Here is a 20,757-nt window from a genome sequence, read left to right as displayed (position 1 = left end):
CAATACCTTCCTTTCCACTCAGCTCTGCTGCAACACCCACAGAACGCGGCCAGCTGGTGAGGGCAGGGCTGGGCATAAACTGAGACTGGAACTGACTATGCAAAACATGCTGATTTATTTATTCATGTGCAGGGCTGTTCTACAGAGCACAGGGATCAGTTGTTCTCCATGGCCACTGAAGATAGGACGAGAAGCGATGGGCTTTAATCTGCAGCAAGGGAGATTTTGATTCTATATTAGGGAAAACTTTCTAACTCTCCGGGGAGTTCAGCTCTGGAACAGGCTCCAAGGGGGGTTGTGGAACCCGCATCACTGGAGCTTTTCAGACCAGGCTGGACAAACACCCCTCAGGGAGGGTCTAGGTTTACTTGGCCCTGCCTCAGCGCCAGGGGCTGGACTTGACGACCTCTCCAGGTCCCTTCCAGCTCCACATTTCTGTGAGTCTAAGCTTAAGGCCTCCAGGCACTGCAGTAATACCAGTGACAACACCCAGTGCTGCACCTCCAGCAGATTCTGCAGGGGTGTAATAGGAGGTCCCACTGTGACGGGTTGGTTGGGGTGCAGGGGTCTGTGGGCTCTGGGGTGGGGCCAGGGATGAGGGGTTTGGGGTTCAGGCTGCCCTGGGGCTGCAGTGGGGAGAAATAATAAGGTTACAGGTTATAATTTAATGTATATAGTTATGAGGCTGAAAATGTGTCCTCATGGCTTAAAGCAAGCCCAGGCAAAAACTCTCCAAGAGCAGAGAGGCAGTTCACACCTCATCAGGGCACGGATGGGACAAACCCAGCCTAGCCTCACAGGGACAAAGGATGCTGGCCTAGGCAGCACCAAAGGATCTGTTGGACTCTCCAGTGAGTCACCCTTTGGGCAGTTTGGGGCTGTGATGAGGTGATGCTCACCTGACTCTGAAGGGTGGGGGGGGGCAAAGCCAGGAGGGAAGAAAGGACATGATAAAAGGGAGAGACATTTGCCATGTGCTTCCCCTCTCTTCCACCTACATCTACAGACACCACCTCCATCAAGCGACTGAAACGCTGATCAAAGGGGAGAGCCTGGCTGAAGAGCTGCCAGCATGTGAGGAAAAACATCCAAGCTTTAAGGACATTGAACATGTTAAGACCAGCTTAGAATGCTCTGTGCTTTCATTTCATTAGACCAAATCTGACTTGTTCTGATTTGACTTATCATCACTTAAATCTACCCTTATAGCTAATAAAGGTTTGTTTATTCTACCTGAAGCCGTGCGTTTGGTTTGAAGTGCGTCAGAGGCTCCCCTTGGGAGAACAAGCCTGGTACATACCAATTTCTTTGTTAAATTGACAAACTCTTATAAGCTTGTAGCATCCAGTGGGCATAACTGGCCACTGCAAGACGGAGGTTTCTAGGGTTGTTTCTGGGACTGGAGTTACTGGCTAGTGTCATTCATTGCAAGTAGCTGGGAGCAGCTGACATGCCAGAGGCTGTGCGTGAACAGCCCAGGAGTGGGGGGTTCTCACAGCAGAGCAGGGTAAGGCTGGTTCCCAGAGTCAAGGATTGCAGTGACCTAGGAGATCACTAGGCCAGACAACACCAGAAGGGAACATCACACACACTCAGTGGATTATAAGCTTTGTAATGATACCTTACAAGAGACCTTTTGCATGAAGCATATTCCAGTTACATCATAGTCACACTCATGAGGATATTTTCATAAAATCACATGGAGTGCAACGTCGCACTGGTCACCGCAATCTTTTATTGGATTTAGCCCTACAAGGCAGGGCAGCGCTTTTACCCCCCGTGTTACAGACGGGGAACTGCGGCCCAGATCGATTTCAGTGGGAAATAGGCAGGTAAATACCAATGAAGATCAGGCCCAGGTGCTGCGCCCCAGGTATCAGTGCTGGAGCAGGGAATCAAAGCCAGGTTTTGCAGGTCCCAGGCTAAGGTCCTAACGATGGGACCATCCTTCCTCTCTTCAAGCCAGGAGGACCTGGCCCCACAAAGAGCGTCGTGCTGCTGAGAGTCACAACACCTAACTTTCAGATGCCTAGAAAAATCTCAGGAACAGCACCAGGATCCACCACACCTGGGTTAGGTTCTCCGGCTCCCGACACAATGAATGGGGAGAGGTAGGTGCCGTAGAATGGGATTCACAACAGCCAGCATGCTGGGCAGGGAGACGCCTACTCTGGCCAATGCTAATGAGAGGGGTGTGTCCTAAGTCCTGCCCCCTTGGGGAGTTTGGCACCTAAGTCCAGGCTGGAGCGAGGCACCTATCTCCGCTAGCGATCCACGAATGGGACATGACTCTGGAGTCAGGTGATTAAGCCACCCAAGTAGTTTCTTGTGAGATCCAGATAAGCAGCTGGGCAGGGAGGATGACTATGAGCCACCAGTCCTAGGGTGCATTAGGCAAGATATTTCCTGTAGAGACAGGGAAGTGTTTGGGAAGGCGGCGCGCGCGCGCGCTGCTTGGGGCAGCCCAATTTCTAGAGCCGCCCCTGGTTCATACCATTAGTCAGTACTAACTGCCAGGGTGGTTAAGTACAGGAATAAATGGTGGAATTTTGTGGGAAGTTGTGGACGCTCCATCGTTGGAAATTATTAACAGCAGGTTGGACAAACACCTGTCAGGGATGGTCTAGATAATACTTAGTCCTGCCTTGAGTGCAGGGGACTGGACTAGACGACCTCTCAAGGTCCCTTCCAGTCCGACGATTCTCTGATTATACAAAGCACTGGTGAGACCTCACCTGGAATACTGTGGGCAGTTCTGGTCTTCCGTGTTTAAGAAAGATGAATCCAGATTAGAACAGATGCAGAGAAGGGCTACTAGGATGATCTGAGGCATGGAGGACCTACCTTACGAGAGGAGATTTAAGGAGCTTGGCTTGTTTACTCTAACCAAACGATGGCTGAGGGGAGATAGGATTGCTCCCTATCAATACATCAGAGAGATCAGTACCAGGGAGGGAGAGGAGTTATTTAAGTCAAGGGCCAATGTTGGCACAAGAAAAAATGGATATAAACTGGCCATCAGTAAATTTAGGTTTGAAATTAGATGAAGGTTTCTAACCACCAGAGGAGTTTAGTTCTGAAACAATCTTCCAAGGGGAGCAGTGTGAACGACAAAATAACTCATTTTAAGACTGAGCTTGATAAGTTTATGGGGTGGGGGTTACAATGACGTTGCCTACAGTGGCATGTGGCCCAGCCATGACTCCTATTAGCAAATATCTCCAATGACCCGTGATGGGACATGAGCTGGGGAGGGCTCTGAGTTACTACAGAGAATTCTTTCCCAGGTGTCTGTCTGGTGGGTCTCACCCACGTGCTCAGGGTCTCACTGGTCACCAGATTTGGGGGCAGGAAGGAATTTTCCCCCAGCTCAGCTTGGCAGAGACCCTGGGGAGGTTTCATCTTCCTCTGCAGCATGGGGCACAGATCACTTGCAGGATTGAACTAGTGTAAATGGTGGATTCTCTGTCACTTGACGTTTTTAAACCATGATGTGAGGACGTCAGTGACTCAGCCGGAGGTTTGGGGTCTGTTACAGCAGTGGGTGGGTGAGGTTCTGTGGCCTGTGACGTGCAGGAGATCAGACTGGATGATCATGCTGGGCCCTTCTGGCCTTCAGGGCTATGAGTCTATAGGGCTGCGTGTGTGTCTGGTGGGTGGGCAGGAGGGACACGAGCGTACAGGCCAGAGATCAGCAGATGAATCCCGCACTGCTGGGGCGGCGCCAACATGGGTGAGTTGTGAGAGTCTGAGGCAGGTGTTATTCTCCCCCTCCATAACGAACGGGGTCTAAGAACAACCCCCATGACACCTGCATCTGCCGAACTGAACAGGCAGTTGGAGGCTCCCTGCTTCAGGGCATGGTCGCCCAACCGTCCGGAAACAGCAGTTGGAGCTGTGCAGCTACTGGGGTGTAGATACAACGTGTCTCACAACCAAAGAGCAGGATAAGGAAAGTGGGAGGGGCGATAACACAATACGCTGGAAGTGGTGAAATACCACAGTCCTCAACGGAAAAGGAGCTTAAATAAATTTCTTCTTTGACAGGTGTTAAAATCCCCTCTCCCCCAGACCATCAATGAAGAATTGGGAAGCAGTTTCTGTTGAAGTCTGGCTGGCTGAATGCCTATTACACAGAATGACATTTGTTTTCAGTTTTTAACTGAAAAATTCCAGGGTTTTACAAAAGCTATTTGGTTGGGGGCTTTTTAACCAATTCTTGACCTCTCCAGTACATGGAAATACTAATTATGTTTTAAAAAATCCAGTACCTTACATTAGATTGGTGTGTTCACATTAATAATAAGTTAGTCTAAGTGTAAATCTGAGCTATTAAAGTGAAACACACACCTATGTGAGTGCCTACATGTATGTACTATGTACAGTTCATAACACAAACCACAGCGTTAAACCGATTTTACTTTCAATACTCCCACTTCCCTCTACTTGTTGTTTTTTCTTCTGTCCCCCAATATTTAACCAGAAAACTGTGAAGTTAATTTTTTGCAGTGATTTCCACCTATGTTTAAAATTGTTTGTAACAAACACTGATAAACTCCCAGGGACTTTTAAACAAAATAAAAACCAAAAAAGAAAGGGCCTTGGTTCTATATATTACTAGTAACACATTAGAGAGTCTGAATCTTAATAAAATCTCCACCACTGTAAGTGTTTCCATCAGGATCGGATGTTTTTCTAACCTCTCTGCTCTAGTTCAAACCGGAATTCATCCAGGGCCGCTCTCTGGCTGGTGCTATTCCGGAGCTCCGGCTACACGATCACAATGGTCCCTTCTGGCCTTGGAACCCATCTATCGTGTCCGCTCTGTCTCAGAGTCATTGGACGTCAATGGGCCCCCGTTCCAGACTCTTCGGTTGTCACGAGCCAGTCTTGCCACCACAGTCTGGTACCAGGCTTTGTCCTTACGCTGCGCTGGTATAAATGGGCTCCATGACCCGGGCCCATTGTTTGCCCTGCAGCTTAAAAACCAAGCCGGGTGGTGCAGGGGGTAAAGCGTCCCAGGAATGTGTTTGCTCCTAGCTCTGATCAAAGAGCTCTGCTAAAATGGGAAATCGCTCCCAGCGCTGGTGCACTGTCTACGCTGCCGCTTTTTATGCTGAAACATGCATTACTCGCGGGGGGGGGTGTTTTTTCACACCCCTAAGCGAGAAATTTACTAGTATAGACAAGCCCTAAATCAGATCAACTCACCCAGCACCCTGTTCCCCTAGTAACAGCAGCTGCAGAGCATGAAACCCGCAGTCGGCACTTCAAAGCAAACAGCATTATCCCCCAAAGCTGCTCTGTCCGTCCGCAACGCGGATACGCAGCCTGGCACCAGACTCCGTGGGGGCAGGATGTGCAGTGAGCCTGTGGCAATGGACGGGTCTGGAACTGGGGCCCATTGATGTCCCAGGATTTTGAGACAGAGCTGTCCTAGCTTACGCCCACGCTGGGCTCAATGCACCGGCTGCTTCTGGAGGCCAAACAGCCCCAGGCCTGTGCTTAGAAGACCAGTCAGGATGCCAGGCCGTCTGTGTCATTGCAGAGCGTCTGCCTAAAACCTTCCCCAACCCAACCCAGACTCACCTCCTGAAGGAAAACAAACAGGCTATAAACTAGGAACTTGGTTAACAAAATTTGTTTAAAAGCACAAGAAACAGGATGCAATGTGATGCACCTGTTATTCGTTGGCCTGACTCCTACCAACCACATTTGCATGCACACAGACATTTGTATTAGTTGCCAGGGAAGAAAAGGAAAAAAAACCCAAACAAACAGAAGAAGATAAATGAGCAATTAACAGACAGTTGAATCTGACCAAATTCAGTTTTTGCCATTTCCCCGGGGCTGGTACTTCCCCAGAGTCATTTACCTGGCAGCATTTTGCATTATTTTAGTTCCTGCAGGTATTTCTCTAACCCTCCCCACAGGCAGGGGTGGCAGAACGGCTGTGGGTGGGGACGGGGGCATGCGAGAGCACCCCCTCCTCAATGGAAATATTGCAGGGGCTGATCTGTTTCTGCCCCTGCCCATCAGGCTGCTCAGGCTGGGGTGGGGGAGGGGAAGGGGCTTGCAGCTGCTGGGGGCAGAGACAAGAGCTGGGGCGGGAGCAGCCACTGGAGCTCCAGCGATCGGGCTGGGGAACAGGTGGGGTCCAAACGCGATCAGCTCAGCAGCAGCTACCCCTGGAGAAGAGACGGAATCACCAGGACCCCTCTTCCCTGGCCTTTTTACAGGGCTAGATCCACAAAACAGACGGAGGTGGTCGTGCGCCGTTATCCCTGCGGTTAGAGCAGCTCCTGGGAGACGGTCGGGCTGTGGGGTGTCCTAGGACAGGTACCTCCCAATCTCTCCTCCTGACGCCATGTAAAGTCCTCAGCTCTTCACTGGGCCAGAGAGCATGTGAGACTGTCCCAGCCACCGGGCTATGGAACCAGTCACCGAGGAGGGAGAAATCCCTGCTCCATCCCCTGTGAACGTCCTCCCCGTAGAACTCTTAGGGCTTGGTTACACTTACAAATTTGCAGCGCTGCAGCAGGGTGTGAAAACACACCCTCTGCAGCGCTGCAAATTGCGGCGCTACAAAGCGCCAGTGTAGTCAAAGCCCCAGCGCTGGGAGCCACGCTCCCAGCGCTGTCCGTTATTCCCCACAGGGAAGTGGAGTACAGACAGCGCTGGGAGAGTTTTCTCCCAGCCAGGGGCGGCTCTACAAATTTGGCCGCCCCAAGCAATCATGCCCGGGAGGCGCCCCCGAGCCGCGGGAGCAGCGGAACTGCCGCGGGCATGACTGCGGAGGGTCCGCTGGTCGCGCGGCTCAGCTGGACCTCCCACAGCTGCGGGCGGTTCGCTGGTCCGGCGGCTCCGGTTGAGCTACCGCACTCATGCCTGCGGGAGGTCCCAGCCGAGCCGCGGGACCAGCGAACCGTCCGCAGTCATGCCTGCGGCAGGTCCAGCCGAGCCACGGGACCAGCGAACCGTCCGCAGTCGTGCCTGCGGCAGGTCTGGTCGTCCCCGGGCTCCGGTGGACCTCCCGCAGGCATGACTGCGGCAGGTCCACCGGCCCAGCCTGCCGCCCCCCGGGAAAGGGCCGCCCCAGGCGGCTGCTTGCCCCGCTGGGCTCTAGAGCCGCCCCTGCTCCCAGCGCTGGCGCTTTGACTACACTTAGCGCTTCAAAGCGCTGCCGCGGCAGCGCTTTGAAATGCAAGTGTAGCCAAAGCCTTAGTCCAGTGGTTATGACAGCATCTAACCCCCACCCCACTATTTTGTGAATGACACCGAAGCCAAGGGGGGGGAGGGTGGCCAAACTATTCAGTGAAATGGTGTCAAAGCTGCAAATTGTTTCAGGTCAACTGAAACAGCATTTTACAGCAGATAAACGATACATGTGAAGAATTTCACATCTGCCCCAGCGATAAGCTACAAGTTATGAAACACGGGGGAGGCCTCATTTCTTGGAAGACAGGATTAGGGAGGTAACTAGATCAGCAGAAATGTTTGCGCTAAGATAAGCAAATGGGACAGTAAACTAAAAGAGAGAGTGTCTGAGCGAGCTATGATAAGAGAGAACCCCCGGGGTTCTTGGTAACAGCAAGAAAACAGTGGACAAGAGAAGTCAGGAGCATAAATATGAGGTAAAGAGTAAAGTCAAACATAGGGTGTGGGTAGCGCTTGCTGTACAAGGACTGGTTCCCGCAAAGGAACCAAGCCAATCCCAAAATGTGAAGCGATGGATCATGAATGCAATGTAACGTATGAAGGAAGGGGTTGGTGGTGTAACTTGGGATATGTGGTACTTGGGTAACCTGGCGATATGTGTAACTTTGGATGTGTGATATGCCTATACCCACCCCTTACACTTGAGTCTGATCAACACAGCGTAGCTTTGCTATCTGCCAAATCAGACACCGGAGTGATCAGCCCAGAGTCGTTCTTGGGGAGCTGAGGGGAAAGGGTCTCAGGGGAACCCAACATAACTAAACAGAGGAGAGCCCCTGTGTGGTGCCCTGAGTGGTGTGCTTCAGTTTAGCTTAACACCTGCGCTCAATGATCTTAGGTCCAAGCGTCTGGCATTTAGAAGCAGCAATGGGCGGGTGTGAGAGCAGATGTGCACAGAGTGACTGTTGTGGTCCTGGTGAGCTGGGGAGGGGCTGGAGGGGAGGAACGGCAGATGGTCTCTTAGCAGCCGCATGGAGAGCATGCTGGGGGAAGCAAACAGGGGACTCTAAAGCAGAGAAGCAAAGTGCATTTGCTTAACAGCAGGGCTCACATGTCATGTGCCTGGCATGGAGCTAAGCAGTAGGGGGTTACCTTGATCCTCAGGAGGAAGAGAATAGGGGGCAGTGGGGACAGGGACGGACACAGACACACACAGCTGGCTTGGATTCCTGCATCTCTCTGTCACAGGTGTAGATAGATCTCTCATGAAACCTAGTCCTCTTTCTTCCATTCTGAGCTCTTCCTGCAATACGCACTTGGGGAGAACACACACATAAGAGGGGGTGCAAAAGGCACACAAAAAACCACACCCCAAAGCGGGGGGGGGGCCTCACACATACTTGCAATCAGAGAGCACACAGTGGTGGGGAACTCAGAGGGCAGTGGAGGGAAGAGAGACATTTGGGGGGAGCGGATGAGGACGCTGGGAAAAAAAAAACCCCACACACACACGTACGTCAAGGATACAAACTGGGACAACACAGACATATACATTTGTGGACACAAACACGTGCACACACGCCCCTCCGCACCCACTGGAAGCGGAGAATGTTCTGCAATGGAATCAATTTTCCAGGCTCCTGAAAGTCCCTTTTATCCCCAGCTAGCTTTCCACTGTGAGCCATTCATGTGGTATAAATAGGATTAGAAAGGTCAATTTCACCGCAGGTGCTCAAACTGACAAAATATTTCCAGGCACAATTATTGAGTTTCACAGACAGACAAAGTAAGGAAAATGCTGCTTGAGAACTGATTAGGGTTTGTTTGATGCCTATTTCCCTTGTATGTTTTGATATGAGATGTTGAAATTTGTGTTTTAAAGGTTATAAAGCTTTAATTGTTGAGATTTAAACATCTATTGTCATTAATTATTGTCTGACTCCCGCTCCCCCAGTTAATTTCCCACAACTGCAAGCATTTAAACAAACATTTTTAAAAGGCCCAGAACCCATAATTTTGCACAGCTGTGAACATTTAAAATTGATTTAAAAAATTAAAAAAGCTTAAAAATAATCAGTATTATCTGTCAAAATTATGAAAATCATCATCAACCTCCCCCATGCCTGGTTATAAATACAAGTCATTTAAAAGTCCCCTAGGAAACAAATCCCCACTAGCCCAAGCTTAGGCTGTTACCCACCTACTGTGGTTCTGCCAGCCTGGATCCAGCACTCAGTGACCTTAACAGAAACAGGGGGGTTGGAATCAGGTTCTAGTATGTCCACACTGCAATATAAGCCCAGGGTTCAAACTCAAGCTCCAGGGTAACCCCTCTTTCATCAACATACAAATCGCACTGACCCAGGGTTCCACTGGGGTAAAAGGCCTGAACCTGAGTCAAGCCAGGACCAGGGTTCAAGCCCTATTGCTTTGCTGTGTAGACGCAGCCCCACTGAACTCTGGGAGTCTGCCAATAGCATCCCACAATCCCACAGACCGACTTTCTTTGTCCTCTGGACAGTCAAGATTTCCCACACTGCACCACCACCAAAGGGCTAGAGCGGCCTCATTCTGTCAGGGCGCTAGGAAGTCTGGGATATGGGTGGTTGGACTCGGGCCTGCACGGTGCATTGCAGACACTGGAGCCCTGGTGTGGGACCCAGGGTTGGACAATTGCTAACCTGGGTTACAGACAAGTGTAGACGCTCAAGTCCTAGGTCAGTGGTTCCCAAACTTTAACTGACCAGCCCCTTTCACTAAAAAGTCAAGTCTCACAAACCCCCGCCTAAAAATGAGTATTTCAGGGATTTTCTCCTTTGCCTGAGTATAAAATATAAAAGCAGTGATCTGGGAAATACAAAATTTGTTCTTATGATGTGCTTATTACACACTATTTGTCATTACAGTATGTTTATTACATTATGAAAACAGCAACACTCTTCCCAGATCTCACTTTCGTAGCTTTGTGTCACTTTGATTAAGCCTGTTATAAGACAAGGCTCCTATGTTTCACCAAGGAGTATCAGATGTGAAACAGCAGGAAGGTATTTAAGAAGCCAACTCACAGAGTTCCTCCTACACAAGCATCCAGGTCTTGAGCAGTCCAGGCAAACAACACATGTTACAACAAAGCTTAAACTTGTTCTTCATAATAATTTTACAAACAGCACTAGCTGCCTATTTAATTTAAATAAACAGCAAAAAAAAAATACCCACCTCCCTTTCCATTTCTTCTAAGGAGTCTTGAAGTTTCAATCTCCTCAGTGGTATAGATGTGCTCACTTTGATCTGCTTAGGTCTTGGAAGTCCAGGGGCCCCGGGATGCTGGCCTTGTGCTGCCCCGGGTCCCTAGGGACAGCTTTGTCCACCATTAGGGAATTCCCCCTCCTCCTCTCCCCCCTCCCCCCGAGAACCTCCTGTAACATGTCACAAACCCCACTGTCCTACATTAACAAACGCCAGGTCTGCTCACTTGAGTTCTACTAACCCTGGGCTTACGTTGCAGTGTAAAGGTGCCCTTTCATGCTACCCTCTATATCTTACCTCTCAGTCCCAACAAAGGAGGGTGACAGCACTGATCTGCTGACCAGGTCTTGGTTCAGTTTCCAGCAATGTCACAAGCTCCTGGCATGACCTTGGGCTGGTCAGTTCATCTCTCTGTCCCTCACCTACTAAACAGGTCTGTGATAACGTTTGCTTGGTGAGGGAATATTTCATTCCTATTCGGGAAGCCCAGATTCTGCAGTGACGAACAGCAGACACCTCCTAAACACCCCACACCTGGAATAGGAAATTCCACCCACTTTCAACTTGGCTGCTACCCCAGAGAGGCAGGGCTGGAACAGCAGGTTTGGAAGCGAACGCTGGAGTGACATCTGTGTTCCTTCACAGACGCGCCGCTCAGTTCAGATCTATAGTTTGTATTCCTGGGTTGGGATGCAAAACACCGATAGCCAGATGAGCTCAGGACACTTGTTTATACATCTCATCCATTCATCATTTATTTTCACTGTAAGCTCTTCAGGGAAAAGGGATGTGGGGTTTAATTAGTCCGTATAGCTTCGAGCATGCTGGCGCTTTGTAAGTAACAAATCGCAATCTCTTCCACCAAGATCAAACCACCTTCATCCCCCTGCAAGACAAGAAATGTGCAACATGAGGAAACAGGATCAGCGGCTAAGCCATAAGAAATGGCCATACTGGGTCAGACCCTAGGTCCATCAAGCCCAGTATCCTATCTGCCAACAGTGGCCAATGCCAGGTGCCCCTGAGGGAGTGAACCTAACAGGCAATGATCAAGTGATCTCTCTCCTGCCATCCATCTCCATCCTCTGACAAACAGAGGCTAGGGACACCATTCCTTACCCAGCCTGGCTAATAGCCATTAATGGACTTCACCACCATGTTCTCTTTTAAACCCTGTTATAGTCCTAGTCTTCACAACCTCCTCAGGCAAGCAGTTCCACAAGCTGACTGTGCACTGTGTGAAGAACTTCCTTTTATTTGTTTTAAACCCGCTATTAACTTCATTTGGTGACCCCTAGTTCTTGTAATATGGGAACAAGTAAATAACTTTTCCTTATTCACTATCTCCACATCACTGATAATTTTATATACTTCTATCATATCCCCCCCTTAGTCTCCTCTTTTCCAAGCTGAAAAGTCCTAGCCTCTTTAACCTCTCCTCATATGGGACCTGTTCCAAACCCCTAATCATTTTAGTTGCCCTTTTCTGAACTTTTTCTACTGCCAGCAGAACTTTTTTGAGATGAGACCACCACATCTGTACGCAGTATTCAAGATGTGGGTGCATCATGGATTTACATAAAGGCAGACTCTTTTTTTAATGATTCCTAACATCCTGTTTGCTTTTTTGACCACCTCTGCACACTGCATGGACATCTTCAGAGAACTATCCACAATGACTGCAAGATCTTTTTCCTGACTTGTTGCAGCTAAATTAGCCCCCATCATATTGTATGTATAGTTGGGGGTATTTTTCTCCAAATGTGCATTACTTTACATTTATCCACATTAAATTTCACTTGCCATTTTGTTGCCCAATCACTTGGTTTTGTGAGATCTTTTGAAGTTCTTCAGAGTCTGCTTTGATCTTAACTATCTTGAGCAGTTTAGTATCATCTGCAAACTTTGCCACCTCACTGTTTACCCCTTTCTCCAGATCATTTATGAATAAGTTGAATAGGATTGGTCCTAGGACTGACCTTTGGGGAACCTCACTAGTTACCCCTCTCCATTCTGAGGATTTACCATTTATTCCTACCCTTTGCTCCCTGTCCTTTAACCAGTTCTCAATCCATGAAAGGATCTTTCCTCTTATCGCATGATGAGCGAGCCCCCAGAGGGCAAGTGTCACCCTTTGCTACATTTCAATATTCCTAAATAATCCAAGGGCTCAAACATCACGAGCAACGGTCCTGAGACTGGCTTCAAAAAACATCATGAACTATGTCAACATTTACTATTTTTGTGCAATTGCCACTGTCAATGCATTTAATATCTTGAAGTTGATACTGGGGTCTCATTCCCATGATCTTTGTCGTTGGGAGCCAGGGGGGAGGGAGGGGCAAATCCTGAGATTCCAGGGACTTCCCATGACCTCTGTGCATTTAGCCCTTTCCCACCACGCTCTGGAGATTCAGCAGAACCAACATGTGCCAAGGGCCATCCTTAGGCATACACAGAATACGCAGCTGCCTGCTTCGTATGCGACAGCGCCGGTGGCCAGCCCCATCCCCCAGCTGGGCCCCCTGTGCGTGCCTAGTGGGGGAGCAGGGCCCAGAACAACTCCCTGTGCCCCTGTCCCGCCTCTTCCCACCCCCATTTTCCACCACTTCACCCAAGCCCCCTCTCCCAGTGACAGACGAGGCCCAGGGGATTAGCAGGGGGCCTGGCAGCAGGGGTCAGGGTTCCGTTTCCTGCTCCCGGCACCAGGTCCCCTGCTAATCCCCCAGGCCACTCTGGGCCTGTGGGGCCCCCCAAAGCAGGGGAAAGGGGGCTTCCAAATTAAGGCAGGGCCTGGGATTGAGCGTGTGGCCCAGCACAGGTACATCCAGGCAGCTGGATGGAGACAAGCAGGCCCCAGGCTAATGGAAATCACCCTGCGTCCTTGTGACAGCCCCTCCCCCCTCACTGACACACATCGCCCTGCACCCCACCGGGATCCCACACTTCCCAGCCTGTGCAGGCCAAGCTCCCTGCACACACTGTGAGCTACCTGCATCCATCCATCCCACCTCACCCACACCACAGCTCCCATCCTCCCTTATTGTAGGGACTCCAAGCAACTCCCCCCACTATGCCAGGGCTCTGTGTGCTCCCAAAATCCTCCCTCCCCAGATGCAAGGATCCCTCATTCTGCCCCTATGACAGGGCCTCTGTGCATCCCCCTCCCCACACACCAGCACCCCACAATGTCCCATTCCCCACACTCGTTTCTTTACCTCTGGGCGATCAGTCACCCAAGGTGCCAACCTGCCAAGCTCCCCGGGGACAGGCCAGAGCTGAGCTGGGGGGTGACGCTGGAAGGTGCTGCCAGCACCCGGCTCTTTGCTCCCCAGCCCAACCCCGCCCTCCTGCAGCCGATCAGCTGCAGCTCCCCAGAGTCAGCCTGACCCAGAGAAACGCCCCCGAGCCGAGCGCTGCCCCCTGCTTGGCTGGGCCAATTCACCGCCCTGAACGCGCCTCTTCCCCTCCCTCGATCCGCTCCCCCAGGGTCCAACCCCCAGTCCCCCCCCCCCCGGGTGTTTCCCCCGCACCCCTGGGAGCTTGAAGGGGGTTTTCCCTTTTCTGCCTCCAGCAACCACATCCACTAAACCCCCCACCCCCAACTTCCGCCGGACACAGGGCACCGCTTACCCCGATCCCGAGCAGCTGCAGCGAGCTACCTGCATTGGGTCTGTTCCAGGCATCTGCAGGACCCAGAGATTGCCGCACTGCAGCATTTCGGCTCCTCCTGCCTTTATCTCCTGAGCCCGCCCACTCCTTCTCCCATTGGCTGTTCAGGATGCCGATCGGAGCCGTAATGGCGGGGGTGGGGGCAGCAGGAGAGAGGAATGGCTAGAGTTGATGATTAACTATTATCTTCCTTGTCTCCACTAGCCCTGCTGGGATGCTGCTAAGCACTGGAATGCATTGTCTAGGGAGGTTTCATTTTCCCTGGGAATTTATCAGTGTTTGTTACCACAGCCCAGAACTGGACACAATACTCCAGCTGAGGCCTGACCAGCGCAGAGTAGAGCGGAAGAATGACTTCTCGTGTCGTAGCCACAACACACCTGTTCATGCATCCCAGAATCACATTTGGTTTTTTTGCAACAGCATCAAACTGTTGGCTCATATTTAGCTTGTGGTCCACTATAACCCCTAGATCCCTTTCTGCCGTACTCCTTCCTAGACAGTCGCTTCCCATTCTGTATGTGTGAAAGATTAATGCTTTGAATTCCGTTCATCAATGCGGTTTGCTGCAGGACTAAAAGGGATCTCCAAAACACAAGGCCACCTCAGAGTCTAAGAAAACAACGTGTCTCTAATCCCCAAAACAACCTTTTCATTTGAACAAACAGTTACTGTTATAGATTTAGAACTATTGGCCTATAACTGTTTACATTTAATAATTGGGCCGCACCAGTTGTAGCGCCTACATTCAACTTCATCCTTTTCTCCTCTTTTTGTTGTTTTCAAACTTTTGAATACGCGTGTTCTGAACCGTATTCTGAGACAGACTTTCATTTTCTTCCCACTTTAGGGTGCCAGATCTCGAAACCGTTATCTGCTAACAGCTGGAAATGTGTCCGTGGTGGGCGTGAGATTCAGCAGTACGTTCAGAGCTTGCATTCATGCCGGTTTGTTTATTGTGTGTATCTTCTAGACTAATACGTGGCCTGACTTCAACAGGCAGCTTTGCATATACACCCAGACTAATGTATGATCACAATGCAGAGATTGCACACAGTGTATTGTATTTTCCTCATAAAACAAGTTATTTTTTACATATATGAATGATACAAAAGTAGGGTGAAAAAATAAGAAAAAAAATGAAAAATATTTTTTGTAAAACCCGGAATTTTTTGGTAAAAATCAGTTTAAACGGAACACAAAGGGGCTTAAGTGTGACTCTGAAAATTGGGTTTCTATCCCTGGCTCAGCCCCCTCCCTGCTGCGTGACCTTGGGCCCGTCTCTTCCCCTCCCCGTCTTGTCTATTTGGATAATAAACTCTCCTGGGCAGGGACTGTGCTGTGTCTTTTGCTCTTTGCACAACAAAATAGTGTGTAACATCCACACAGGCACAGGGGAGTTCCCAGTCACGGTGTTTACTGACTACACACCCACGTGCCAGGCTCAGCTACACACCCAGCGCCGCTCCGGCTGCATCTGGCTCAGGACACAGTGAGCACCACTAACTGAGTCACTCCAAGCCCTGGCTTTTTAGGTCACAGAAAAACCCACCCTCAAAAGGTAACAAAAGTTTTAGTTTTTATGCCAGCCCTGCACTGAGATCACCCTTCCCCCAGCCCCTCCCTGCTGGCAGAGTCTGAGAGCAGCTGGTTTACAGCTTCCTGTCCCAGAGCAGCTGTATGTACCTGAGCTGTTATTTAAATCATTCCCTCCCCACAGGTCACTGAGAGCCACAGGACAACAAACACCAGATCCGGCTGGTGTGTGTCAGTGTCTCTACATTGGAGTCAATGAGGCCAGATCGCCAACTGGGTGGCCACACCTCCCTCCCAGAGAGGGCCGGCTTCAGGGTTTTTGCTGCCCCAAGCGGTGCAGGGGTGGGGGGGGAAGCAATTGGCGACACTTTGGCCGCAGCTCCACTGCGCCGCTTTCTTCTTCGGTGACACTTTGGCGGCAGGCTCTTCCCTCTGAGAGGGACCGAGGGACTCGCTGCCGAATTGCTGCCGAAGAGCTGGACGTGCCACCCCTTCCCCTTGGCCGCCCCAAGCACCTGCTTCGTTCGCTGGTGCCTGGAGCTGGCCCTGATCCCAGACACCCAGCGGGTCTGAAGGAAAACTTAACCAGTTTTCCTCTGTCCAGGCTAGATTACTGGCTGGGATCAAGTGACTGCAGTGCATCTAGGCTGAGTTACATGTAATTTTACATAATTAGGCTGTGGAACTCATTGCCACAGGAAGATGTCGGGGCTAAGAACTTTGCAACATTCAAAAAGGATCGGACCCTTTTATGCATAAAAAGAGGCCCCAGAGTTACAATAGTTCATGCTAACGAATTCTTGCAGGGAACCTCCGGGTTCAGGACATAGCTCAGTCTAACTATTAGAGACCAAGGTATGCCCTATTATGGGGGGCAGATTAACCCACATCTCCTGCTGCACTTACATTTGCCTTTGAAGCATCAGTTACCAGCCAAAGGCAGGGCCCTTGGTTAGACGGATCTTATCTGATCCAGTCCAGCAATTCCTATAGGAACTGCCCCAAGTATAACAGGTGCTGCGACTTCTGCCTGATTCTGCAGACAGCCTGAAACAATCGCTCTGAGATATGAACTATTCTCCACTAAGCGAGATGATGCCTTAAATATTAATGTTGTGGGTTATGTCATTGCTCGTTAACGCCTGGGAACAAGGAGAGGGACAGTTAATGTTATGAAAATCCACATTAGCAATTCTTCTAGTGAGGAATGATGGACTAGCTGCGGGTGGGGGGCAGGCACGGAGCGTGTCTCAATTAAGATGCGGAGGCTTTTAACACCACTTGCTTTGGTTACAAAAGGGGGAACAATTAGTTTCATTTCCCTGACTGGGAACACGGGGAGTCAGGCTGGGTTTCGCACCAGTTTAAAAACGCACCTTGGGAAACCAGCACAACCCTGATCCCCGAACAAAGCCAAAGTCTCTGGATGTGCTGAGCAGTTTTGGCCGTAGGCAGCCATGTTGTGAAAGGCTGGCTCAGCGCTTGAGGCGTTGCCATGGTACCTGGAAAATTTAGATTTAAGTCCTGACTCCGCCACAAACTCCTGGTGTGACCTTGGGCAAGTCATAAAATCTCTTCAGCTCAGGTAGCCCGAATCTATGGGGCAGGGACCGTCTCTCGCTGTGTGTCTGTGCAGCACTCAACACAATGGAACCCTGATCTCAGCATTCTCTGTCTCTATTTTTCTAGCACAATCTCCTCGTGCAGCTCTCTGAGCAGAGTGACGCAGCGAACTCTGCTGGCTACATCCTGTCCCTCCAGCTCAGATGGCGTCAAACCCATTCAGAGGAGAGGGCTGGGTTCATTGAACCATAGGGTTAGACGGGACCACAAGGGTCACCCACTCTAACCCTCTGCCAAGATGCAGGATTTGTTGTGTCTAAACCATCCAGGACAGATGGCTCCACCCACCTTTCGAAAACCTCCAGCAAAGGAGCTTCCACCACCTCCCGAGGCGTCTGTTCCATTGCCCTGCTGTTCTTCCAGTTAGGAAGTTTTTCCTGAGATTTAATCAAGACCTGCCATGGTGGTGTTTGAACCCATTGCCTCTTGTTCTGCCTCTGTGGCAAGACAGAGCAACTTTTCTCCATCGTTTTTATGGCAGCCTTTTGAGTATTTGAAGTCTGCTCTCAGATGCCCCCTTATATCGTCCTTTCCAAACTAAACATACCCAGTTCCGTCAGCCTTTGCTCAGAGGGCTGGTGTTCCATCCCTTGGGTCATGTTTGTCGCTCGTCTCTGGATCCCTTCCAGTTTCTCTACATCCTTTTGATACATCGGTGACCCAAACTGGACACAGTCCTCCAGCTGCCACTGTGCTGTCTTGGCCTGACCCCTTTCCCCCACCCCTTCTTACGGGACCTTCCCACTGTGTGGACCTACGCTCTGAGACCCCTGAGCATGGCCCTGAAGACACACACAGAGAGATTCTCTTACCTCAGGGCCCACTGAATCTTCCCCGCCAGGCATCCCACCAGTGGGAGGCTTTTAAACCCTGATTCCAACCTCTGACGCTTCCCAAAGTCCTTTGGCCTCTGAGCCCATCGCTCTCTGTCCTGCTTCCACTGGTGACATTGCAAATCACTTTAGCAATCCGCTGAGACTCCATCTCCTGCAAACTTCCTCCCGCAGACAAAGTATAGACTGCACTGAGTCAGGGTGGCAGCTAATTACAGAACCATGATAGAGACACCCCCATTCAATATACTGCCCTCTAGGACCCAATAACTGAGTCCCTGATACATGCAGCTCCTCCTCTCTTCTGCTCAGACTGCCTACTGTCCCTCCCCACAAACTCACACCTCATGCAGCCTGTTGGTTGCCACAATGAGCTGCTGTTGCTGGGGGTAGAAGGGAAGTAGCTGAGGTTGAAGACGGAGCTGATGCAGCATAGAGGGGTGGAATCATTTCACGGATAATTAACTTGCTTTTCCCAGCTGATCCTTGCAGGAAGTTGTGCAATTTTTGGCCACTTCAGCCCTAGGGCAAGGATGACTTTTTGCCACCACAATTTTCTGATGGAAATTTGGATTTTCAGATAATGAGGCTTTGGGTTTTTTAAAAGGGAAAGTTTTTAGTTTCCCTGAAAAGCTTTGACTATTCAGTAGAAACAGGCCTCAGCTAAATTTTATTGTATTTTTTTTTTTTGGTTTACAGAAGTTTTTGGCCCCCAAAAAACTAACGTTCAAGTAAAATCCAGTTTTCAGTTGCCAATCTGAAAACAAAACTTTTTTTTCCTGTGTTTCACAAAAAGTCAATTTTTCCCTTGAAATTTTTAATGAGAATTTTCCCCAGGACAGGTAAGATTTCCTGCTAGCTCTAACCACAAGCTAAAGGCAGTATGTGTAAGAATTAAATCAAATCATTTGATAGTTCTCAACACTGATTATTCTCACAATTCAGTCACAAGCATCCCAATATTTGGTGCTTTTCTAAAAGCCCCAGCTCCTGGATTCAAGTGATTACATAAGAATCTAAGCATCTGGGAGCCAGACCGGGCTGTGGAACAAAGTCCAGCAGGATCTAAGAGCTACCCAAGGCTCAGCACTGTAATCAGGATCACCCCACTCCCAAGCACTGCCCTCCTGCCATAAATGAGCCAGTTTCCCCCCACCCCCAAGCACATTCGTACAGGTATTATTCCCCCTCTTCCATCAGGTCACACAACTTCCGAATGTGAGCACCCAAAGCATCCCTGACTTCTGCTGCCCGGGTGCAACCAGCCCCCCGCAGTGGTAGCTGCACTTTCTGGCTGAGGGAATTAAGCCAGCATCCCCTCGCTGTCACAGATCCATTCAGGGGGAAATGGCTCATCTCTGGCTTCATACAGACTGTGACGAGCACAGCAAGCGAGTGATGCGGACAGCATTGACGACGCTGGCGCTGAAACAGGTCTGTCAACATCTCCACCAGGATTTTAATCTGCCAAAAGCACATCCAACAACCATTTGGCACTTGATGAGGGTGTAATAAAACCTCAGGGCCTCTGAAATCCAGGTACGGTTTCATAAACCAAGGCAGGGTCCCCGGGGTCCCCCAGAACAACAGTGGGGACAGTAACACTACTTATGTCAATATCAGGGGCGGCTCTAGCCATTTCGCCGCCCCAAGCACGGCGGCACGCCGCAGGGGGTGCTGTTAGTCGCCGGTCCTGTGGCTCCGGTGGACCTCCCGCAGACGTGCCTGTGGATGCTCCACCGAAGCCGCAGGACCAGAAGACCCTCCGCAGGGACGCCTGCGGGAGGTCCATCAGAGCCACCTGCCACCCTCCCGGCGACCGGTAGAGCACCCCCCGCGGCATGCCGCCCCAAGCACGCGCTTGGCGTGCTGGGGCCTGGAGCCGCCCCTGGTCAATATCATTTGAGGAAATAGCATCCCAGCCTGTCCATGAACGTAGAGTCCCGAGCAATGAAAAACTCTGGTATCGTGGACTTTTCCTGTGCAGCCCAGACTGACAGTCATAAATCGGCCTCTGTGGTCCATGAGGGCCTGCAATGGGCACGTGAGTCCTGTCAAGAGCACCACCAGTTGGAAACCCTATTCTCGCAAAGGTAGCAATTACCGCTGGAAAATCTTTAATGCCTGCCACCTTGGGGTAAACCACATGCCTGACTGCCTCAGTTACCTCCACTCTACCCACAGTTGACTTTCCATCCCCAAACTGGTTGGCAGTGGACCTGGAGCAGCTTCCAGATAGCTATAGCAGCCCGCTTCTGGACTGACAAGGGGGAACCTCAGTTGGGTCTCTTTACACTGGAGGGTCAGGGTAAGCCGCTCACAAAGCTCCCAAAATGTTGCTTTCTTCATGCGAAAGTTCTGGACACACTGCTGGTCATCCCAGGTCTGCATGACAAAGTGTTCCCACCACTGCGCCAGAAACACCAGTCTACATGGAGGGCATCAGTGGCCATGCGAATTATACTGAGCAACAGCTTCCAGTGTGAGTCTGCGATGCCAGGGTACTCCTCCTCCTCTGCCGCCTCCTACAGATCCACCACGAAATCCCTAAAGTTAGTGCCCCGGATGGGTATACAGGCCCCTAAGATACATCCCATGGCTGGTGCTATAAAAGTGACGTCTAGTTAACTCCATAAACCATCACAGAGCCACCAGCTGAAACCTGATTGTCTTCTACAGGCTTGTGTAA

The 20,757-nt window shown here is 50.5% G+C and overlaps 2 protein-coding genes across 5 annotated transcripts in view; both read right to left on the bottom strand.

The window, feature by feature from the left end:
• Nucleotides 1–11,083, bottom strand: part of LOC120392399 (C-type lectin domain family 2 member D-like) — a 40,427-nt gene extending 29,344 nt beyond the window's left edge. For both annotated transcript variants that reach the window (XM_039517137.1, XM_039517136.1), the window contains exon 1: nucleotides 10,702–11,083. The gene's annotated coding sequence lies outside the window, so the exon portion shown is untranslated. The remainder of the gene's footprint in view (nucleotides 1–10,701) is intronic.
• Nucleotides 1–20,757, bottom strand: part of LOC120392393 (C-type lectin domain family 2 member D-like) — a 97,109-nt gene that overhangs the window by 61,006 nt on the left and 15,346 nt on the right. Inside the window, exon 1 of one of the 3 annotated variants that reach the window (XM_039517111.1) lies at nucleotides 13,623–13,889. The exons of the other annotated variants lie outside the window; for them this stretch is intronic. The gene's annotated coding sequence lies outside the window, so the exon portion shown is untranslated. Of the gene's footprint in view, nucleotides 1–13,622; nucleotides 13,890–20,757 lie in introns of those variants that run through there. 3 annotated transcript variants of the gene reach the window in all.

The sequence above is a fragment of the Mauremys reevesii genome, unplaced genomic scaffold, assembly GCF_016161935.1.
Source record: "Mauremys reevesii isolate NIE-2019 unplaced genomic scaffold, ASM1616193v1 Contig1, whole genome shotgun sequence".
NCBI classification, from domain to species: Eukaryota; Metazoa; Chordata; order Testudines; family Geoemydidae; genus Mauremys; species Mauremys reevesii.
The sequence above is the reverse complement of the archived record's forward strand: the minus strand, read 5'-3'. Positions and strand labels throughout refer to the sequence as shown.